We start from the raw sequence: 8,801 nt of genomic DNA on the forward strand, positions 1-8,801 counted from the left end.
TTCAGCGATGGCTAACAGTAGCCGATGGACTGAGGCACTAGCTGTGTGTTATCTAAAAAGAGACTTTATTTACTGGAAACTCGTAGTTAGGCTAATTCCGACGAGTCCTAAACATTGCATTACAGGACTCTGCCTGCGTGTTTGGAGTAATAAGTAAAACACATAATTATCGCGTCCTGGCACCGATATTTACACACGCTGAAAGTCATGGAACACAAATGTCATTAACAAACACTAGACAGTGGTGAAGACTTTTCAGTGTAGTTATGGCAACACAAACAACAAGAGTAACAAAAATAGAAAAGATTACAACAACGAAAACACGTCATTATTTGTCGATAAAAACAATATGGCCTTATTTTGGTTAATAAAAAGAGATTATTCATTCATACAAATTAAAAAAATAAAAACATGGACGTACAGATAGTAGGTGTTTGTTTTTGTGTATCTGAGTGAATTTACGTGGGTCGGTGTACGCTGAGTGGTTACTGCCAAACCAAACAGAGTTCAGAAACTGCACCAATTTTTGTACTCTTTGGTCTCAGAACTTTGGTAATATGTCTCGTGAAGGACCACTGGTGTCAAATTTCTTCCTCCTTTATTTCATCTGGCGTTGGGTGGATCTGTGTCGTTAACGAAGGTTTCATCAGCCTGAGGCGCGCGAGAATATGTCCCTGCAGATCTCACACACACACACACACAGTTCCTCTCAGATTTCCGCCTGTGTAGATTGTGGTGCAGGTGAGTGTTCATCATGATTTCGAAAGTCACGCTTTCTGTCGGACCCTTCAGCGACTGGATGCGAAGCAGAGGGTCCCGCCACGGCCGGGATAGGTGGTGTACACGGGCTGCTCCCAGTGCGCTGGGCTGTGCGATGCGGCACGGAGCCGGGTCCGAATGGCGTGTGTACAGGGCTCGCGAAGGGCCCCATGTAGGAGAAGGCGGAGAGAGGCCGGAGGTCTGGCGAGTGGGCGAGTACGCAGCCGGACGCCTGGTGCTCGGCGATCGGCGAATCGGCGCGGACGCCAGCGGCGGGAAGGCGCGCTGTAGTGTGGCAGGTAAGTGACGACGCAGCCGCCGCAGTCGCCATCGCCGAGAAGTGCGCCGCCTAATCCGCGCCTTCCCGCCATCCGATCCCAAGTGCTGCTGGGACGGCAGCTGCTGCTTGGAAAGCCAGGCGGTGGAGTGACCGCTTAGCGGCTGCCAGGGCACTGGAGATGCCGACGCAGAGGGTGAAGCCGAAGACCCGCGCCGTGCCACCCGACGACCGCGGGTGCCCGCCATGGCAGGTACTGGTCGAACTCGCGTTCACGCCGAACGGCTCCATGTTGGCCATCACGCCATGGCTGATCTCACCAATGTCCACGTTTCCAAAATCAATGCGCGTTTACCGCTGGCTGATGAGGAGGCGGAGCTTCCGTCCGCTCCCACCCTCAAGCCGCTCCTGGAGGCTCCACTCGCTTCCTCCTCGCCCGATTTACCGCCCTGCAATTCCGCCTAGGAGGAGTAGGGGCGTCGGAGGGCTGTGGCTCTGACCTGAGGGAGCAAAACGATGCATCTTAAGTTTTGTTATCCCACATGGATTTGGACTGTACGACATCTATTGACTCGTGTTCTATGACGCGTTTTTATTGGTTTGTCAGTCAAAGTGGGTCGTAGCAGCAAAGACAATGTGCGACGCTGAATATCTGATACTGTCAGGAAGTCATCATAGGTTATCTTTTCGAACAACAGGTGTCTTTGAACCTGACCTCACTTACGGCATAAGAGCACCGATTAGGAGCCACGATCATGAAATAACTATGATTGTTCGATGATGCCAATCTTTCATCTGGGACAGCCAAAAATTGTGTCTCTGGTGACGTTTGCGGTCAGTAAGTGTATTTGCATCCACACCAGTGAATGATAACTCTGCTTTTGTAGTTAGTTATCTTGCATTTGCACAATGTCAGCCCGCAGATATCCTCAGTAAACGAGCGTAATCGGTCTCATCTCTAACGTAGTCGCTTCTAGCGGAATAAAACAATACGTAGTCTTTCTATTGCAGCATCAGAGGAGGAAGACTAATTCAACCCTGAATTCGTGAATCTATGTTTTATGATGCTCTGTTTGCTGCGCAATGTGTTCGCCACCACAGTGCCACCTGCTATTTTAAATTCGAATGAAGTCTGACGTAAGAAGCTGTCATTAGCAATGATAGCTGTCAGTATTTTATTGTTCATTAGCTGTAAAAATCCAAAAGTAATTGTTCATGACTGAACACTGCTATTCTCTTTAATTCGAAACGAAACAAATTCAAATTCTCTTAATTGGGCCTTAACTCTTTAAATGTCTTTCCTGTCGCTTTTACATCAATTTAATGCAATAGAGCTGAGTGTAGGCGGGTGTAGCTCACCTGTAGCGTGAGGGTGGTGTCCGTCGCCCAGTGGTGACCTCTGGGCGGCCCCGCCATGCGCCACCTCCAGGTGCAGGCTTTGTAATGCGATTGGTGTGGCTGACCTCGCTCGGAGTGGGCGCCTGCCTCAGAGCTGGACCCCGGCTTGCCGCTCTTGGCGCCGACGTGGCTGGTATTTGTACTGGATAATCTTTCTATGCTGCTTCTCAAACGCCGCTTCCTCGATAAACGGCTCTCTTATCCGTCTCATTCAGCAGCCTGAAACACGCACAAGCAAAAAATAATCTTTTTTATATTTTGCACGCCACAAAAGGCTCAGAGGGCAGGTACTATTACCTGGTTTCTATTCACCGTTGTTTTTTTATATGTGTACTGGGCATATTTTTTACGCATGCAGTATGAAAAAGTAAGGCCAAAACGCCTCTAAACTGGCTCAGATTTCCTCTGAGAGTTTAACACGAGCAGATGAGCAGGTTTTTTTTGTTTTTTAATGTCTGATATTCCACCTGGTTTGATTCTCCACCTGTTATGCCATCATCTGTAGAGCGAGACGCCTTTCATCCAGCCACTGCATCTATAAACCCAGCAGAACCAAACGCCGCTTCTCTCGTGAAAATAAACTATTTTAAAAACACACACTGTAATAGCCGAAGACGGCCTTCCAGCTCGGGTTAATAGCGCTTGCTTGCCACAGACCGCGCCTGTGTGTGTGTGTGTGTGTGTGTGTGTGTGTGTGTTTTTGCTCTTTTCGCAGCAGTTCCCTGGAAGGGATTTGTCCCTCTAATCTGGCATGTTGAAGGAATGATTATTCTGAGCTAAAGCCCTGAGAAACCTGCCAGAGGCCGAGTTAACAGCATGCAGCACACACAGGCTGGCAGTGAGGTGTCCATCAGATCCACAGCAGAACCTGGAAGAGCCTTTTTAAATCACAGCATCAATTATTAACTGATAGAATTACAGTAATGAATTCCACGCAAGGCTGTTTCTGGAGTGGTTTATGACAGGAGAGGGAGTTGATTTCATGCGGCCGGATGCATTGTTTTTTATCAGATACACAAAAAGCAATAGGCAAAAATATGACACTTTTTTCTATTACGCCAAAAATATCTGTGAATCCTACTGTGAACATATCATAATTCATTTTTGATTTTGCATTGCTAAGGACCTAATTTAGGACATATTTTTTGCACCATCATTTTCCAGTTGTATCTCCCCAATATTGTTATTCCTAACCAACCAAATATCCCTGGAACCTGTATTATTATTCAATTGACCCTTATGGCTGGTTTTGTGGTCCGGAGTCACATTTGGGTATTAATTACTATTGCTACTTTTTTTACATAATTACTTTTTCATACTCTTTGTCATCTCTAATGACGATTTTACAAGTGCTAAGCAAATGTGCTGCAAATGTTATATTAATAAATTCTGCCTTTGGAGTGCTAAAACAACACGATTTTGTTCTGCTCAACACCACAGGCCTGTACAGAAGGCTTAAGTTACCGAAGTGGTTTTACTACACTTTAAAGGCGCTTCAGACGCTGACCGGAGCATATGAAAATACCATAACACCGTCTGGTCGACTGTCGCTTCTTTTGCTCTTCACCTCCAGAGTTTCCTCAGTGTTTTGCTGAGCTCGGCGTTGTGCAGGTGCAGGTATTGATCCGCCAGCTTCCATGCGCGCTGCCTGCGCCCACACCATGAACGCGTTCATCGGCCGCTTCACGTGAGGCTTGCTCTTGCTGCCCGGAGTTCACGCGCACGGGCATGGGCACGAGCGTCCAGTCGTAGCCGTTGGAGTTACCCTGACCGACACCGCTTCGCGGATGCCCGATGGGGAAGCGGTCGTCTTCTTCGGACTTCACCGACACACCGGCGGAGACGCCGGGCGCATCATCGCACCGACGCCCGGCATCTGAGACGCCTGGCTGGCAGAGGGGAGTCCGCGCCCCGCCGGGAGCACGGAACGAGTGTCCGGGGGACATGGAGTGACCGTCGTCCGAGACCGGGACTCATTTCCACCTCGGACATACTGTGCTCCTCCGCCGACATCGGTCCTCTCGCTCTGCGGCCACAGGTGTCTGCGTAGGTCTAGTTTTTCCTCACAGGCCTCTGTTTTTAGGGTTTATTGACTACAAACGATTTCTCTCTCTCGCTATAACAGTTGGCCAGTTTTCTAATATCAGAAATATGTATTTCACGTCCTCCAAAGAACTTCAACACGCTTATTTTGTACCACGTTCTTTCAGAATGAATCCATCCCGCCGTCTCCCTCGGGATATAGATCTGCTGAAAACCTGCAAAACTTACACATGCAAAAGTATTTTTATAATTTTTTTTGGTTGTCACACCACAAAGCAGGCTATTTTTGGTCTTAACAGCACACCTACATCACTGGGACTATTTGACTTCTGCATTGCGCGAGAGAATATTTGCCCATCAGAACGTGCTGGATGTCAAGCGGACGTCTATTAAACGTCTTTGAGATGTTCATTTTGTGCTGTTTATGAAACCTACTTTTTAAAGACGTTTGTTTTGTGAAAGACGTTTTCCCAGATCTTTTGACAGACAGTTGTCATTGTAATAATATGAATATGGAGCTGTGACGGGATTTAACCGCGCCATTCCCAGCCTTAAACGCCTCACGGAACAAGATAAACTATTTCAGGAAAAACTGTTAAGTAAACACTGAAGCTTGACTTTATTTAGATTAATCTTTTTCCAGCAATCATACGGTGGCGTCGGTGGCAGCGAGTGTGTGTATGTTATTTTAGTTCACTTCTGCTAACAAGCTACTGTTGAAGGTTTGCCGGTTTATTCAAGCTCCCGGGAGAGAAAGTGCCGGAATAATGCGGCTTCCATTCCGGCCTCGCTGCTGGATAAACTTTGGGAGTATAGCTAGATCGCTCAGTGTTCTATCTGGAGAATGCTGAAAACGAGCCTGTAGCAGAAAAATGCGGCATGAGTCGTGGCAGCTTAGTGAAGACACGCGCGCGATCGTTACGAAAAACAGTTTGTTCAGCTTCCGGTGAAGAAGTCGAACTTTTCTCGTAGACACTGACACAAAACTCTCACGCTGAGATGAACTTGAATTACTGTTCGATCCAGATCTCGTAACATCCATCAAATACCAGAAGTTAATTAAGACTCAGACCACAGCCTCGCTTCTTCATTTAATAATGAATTCGGCGGCATTTTAATATTAACCCGCGTCGATTCGCGGAATAAATACGTTTATGTGATTAGCGTCTATAGACCTTTCTTTGAGACAAGAAAATATATCTACCAACGCCTCACGAGACTGACTTAGTTTTTAGTAGCTGACAGGTATCAATTAGCGTTTAAAGTACCTGCGCTGCGAGGTTTGCTCTCTTTTCGTTCAACTCGTTTCGTTATAATCTGTTTTAAAGAGAAGGACTTAAGTAAAAGTTTATTTATTCAGATTTGATCGTTTCATCTCGGCAGAGCTCACACACAGTACCAGCAGGGCAGATCATCACGCCTGGTTACTTAATGAAATTGCCTAATCTCATTCATGCCAAATCAACACTCTCCTAAACGGAACAGTTTATTTAAACAAAACCTTGACAGCCAGCGAATTGGAATAAATGGGTCTAATGAATAGATTCCACCGGCGATAGAGACTAGTGTAATTACTTCGTCGAATACCGGTGCAGTGAAAACTTGCATTTGTTTGTTTGTTTGTTTCATTAAAGAATGAAACGATCTTAACACCTCACATAATTTCATACCGCTTGTTTTTTCTCACGTTCACATTAGAAACTACACGGAGCAATTCGTTTCCCATCCACCAACGCGTTTTTCAAAATAGCCCGCCGCGCAAATATACCTCCGCCACTAATTTAAGTATTCTAAAAAAACACATTTAAAAGTTATTTCTAATGCGTGCTTGCATTAGTGTCGTTTAAGCGCTTTTCGCGTTGAGAGCGCGTGCGAAATCGTTTCGGTCAAACACCGATTAAGCAACTTTTCCCGTAGACAGAGCCAACGCGACACTGTTGGCGCCGAATCTCGAAGCTTCTGCCCGTGACACCAACTTAGTTTTAAAGGGTTTTAGAAAGAGCTCAGAAAGCTGCAGTATTCTCACACAGATTAATCCAGAAAGACAAAATAACCCCCTGTCACCGCAGCAAACCCCAAACTCTCCTACTGTAGGCAAAACCAGTTCCACATTTAAACGAGATGAAAGCGGCACACGTGTATTATTATTAACGTATATTTCTCGACGCGTCAGCGTTCTCTGCGAGTTCCTGGGCCACGGAAGTGAAAGTGATAGAGAGGAAGTAATGTCGTTGCGTCTTACTGCACTGAAGCGGAATTCGCCCGCCCAGCGCGAGAGTCAGTCCGTCGTTCAGCCCCCTCGCTCCTTGCTCGAATACCCGCTCTGAACAAAGCCGGGGCTTCAAGAAGCCTCGTTGTGTGAGAGAGAGAAAAAAAATCAGTGCGCGGAAAAAAAAAAATCTTAGCAGGAGCAGCAGGACGCCCGTCGGGTCAGCGCGCTGATTAGCTGCCGGGCGTCGCCCTGGAAGCTTCGCGCGGAGGGCAGCGATTTCTGCCGGCGAATCAACTGGCGCGCCGCCAGCACTTTTATTTGTGCGTGTAACCAGATCGGTGTCGATGAATCTCGGCATGTACGAATATTTATGCTCCTTCGGGTAAATCTTAAAAAATAAAGGTTCTCGTTTAGCATCTTAGTTGAAGAAGCTTTACCAGTGAGAGAAGTGTTCTTTCTAGAACTGTCTCTGCAGAGAACCACGTTTTATTCTTAGACTGTCTCAACCTTTTTATTTACAGTGTTGCAATTGCATTTTATATATTTAAGTGTGTGTGGTTAATTAATTATGTCAGGATTAGAGGGTTCAATTGCGTTATAGTACGTGATTTAATGTTTTAATGCACCACACTAGAAGCATATCTAGCGCGTTTAACTAATATTAAAGTAAAAGCGTCGCGATAATCATAACAGCGTTCCCCGTTTTGTGTTCACAGACCGTTCTAACGCTTTGGATTACGCAGGAAACCGGTTTCTGACGAAAGCCGCAAAAGGCTGCCAAAATAAAGCGCGCGTTTATAAACCCCAAAACAGAAAAGAGTCAATAAGTTAAAATCATTAAGTCTAATAATTTAAACGAACAAGTGCTAAAATGCGCGAACGCTTGGAATAACGTCGCAATGAAAACAATCACGTTAAAAAGTAGTTATAAAACAATTGGGCAGTAAATATACTATTATTATTATTATAATCGTATTAATGTACTTCTTTTGTTTTAGCTCAAAGAAGTGACCAAATTACGCCGTGGCGCTGTTTAAATGAGCTTTGCAACGCCGTTTTATGGTTTTCTGAGACTTGACGGCTTTCACGGCAGCTCATGGTGCCTCTCACGGGAGTCACGAGGGGTTTCGGGGTTTCAGGTGTTTCCGGTGTTCACCGGCGCGCTGCTGGCTCTTCAACCGCCCGCCTTAAGGGCGAACCAAGAGGAGAGCCCGCCGCGCGCCACAGCGTCTTCTTTCTCGAACTCGTTCGGTCTGTTTAGCGATAACCCGCGTGACTTGCGTTGCCGCCTTTAAAGCGCATTTTGCTGCGCGCGGGCCTCCGGTCGTGGACGCTGATGACCGTGCAGCGTCGCCAGCCGCGCGTTGGCGGCCACGCAGCATCATCATGCTAAAGACACAGAGAGCGACATCGCGTTTCAAACGGGAAATACGTATCGACGAGAAGACGGCCAAACGCACACAAACACGTTGTTCAAACAAGAACTCTTTAGATTATCTCAGCCGCCTCTCCACCCGGCTTCAAAAATCATTGTTTTTCACATCCAGCGAATGTTGACTGATATGGGATCCTGGCCATGAGAGCATCTTCTCTGTCTTGGCCCCGGCGCTCTTGCGTCCTTTGTTTTATCTTCAGAATTAGAATCATGTGATCAACGAACACCCCTCCGCCACCTCTTAAATGAAGCAAATGAGAAAGCAAAGCAGTTCAGTATGATAAAAAGAGCGCGAAAGAGAAAAGACGCGCGTTCTGCTTTTAGCGTTCTTCCTGCTCGTCGTTTGGCCGGTGCGCGCGCCTCTCGGCGGTGGATGTCAGATCGCGCGATCCGATGCGCCCGCCGCACGCTTTCTTTATGTGGAGTTTCCTGCTCGCTCTGGAAGTGTTGCCGGAACGCGTTATATGCGCTCGGGGGACCGCCCGTTGCGCGCTTTGTCTTCCCGCAGGTTGCTGAACGCTTTATTCGTGCTTTATTGGCACCTGCACGCGAAAGCTCGCGCTAAAAAGAGCGCACGCTAGCGCAGCATACGAATATTGTCGCGTCGGGCATAAGTGAACGTTAGTGGCAATAGCGGGTGACATATAAATAATAATGCATAATGGTGCTAGTTCCGA

General features: G+C 46.9%; 1 pseudogene; it reads right to left on the minus strand.

Annotated features, from left to right (window-relative positions):
- Window positions 1–788: 788 nt before the first annotated feature.
- Window positions 789–4,464, minus strand: LOC122332743 (annotated as a pseudogene).
- Window positions 4,465–8,801: the final 4,337 nt, after the last annotated feature.

The sequence above is a fragment of the Puntigrus tetrazona genome, chromosome 3 (assembly GCF_018831695.1).
Source record: "Puntigrus tetrazona isolate hp1 chromosome 3, ASM1883169v1, whole genome shotgun sequence".
Classification (NCBI taxonomy): Eukaryota; Metazoa; Chordata; class Actinopteri; order Cypriniformes; family Cyprinidae; genus Puntigrus; species Puntigrus tetrazona.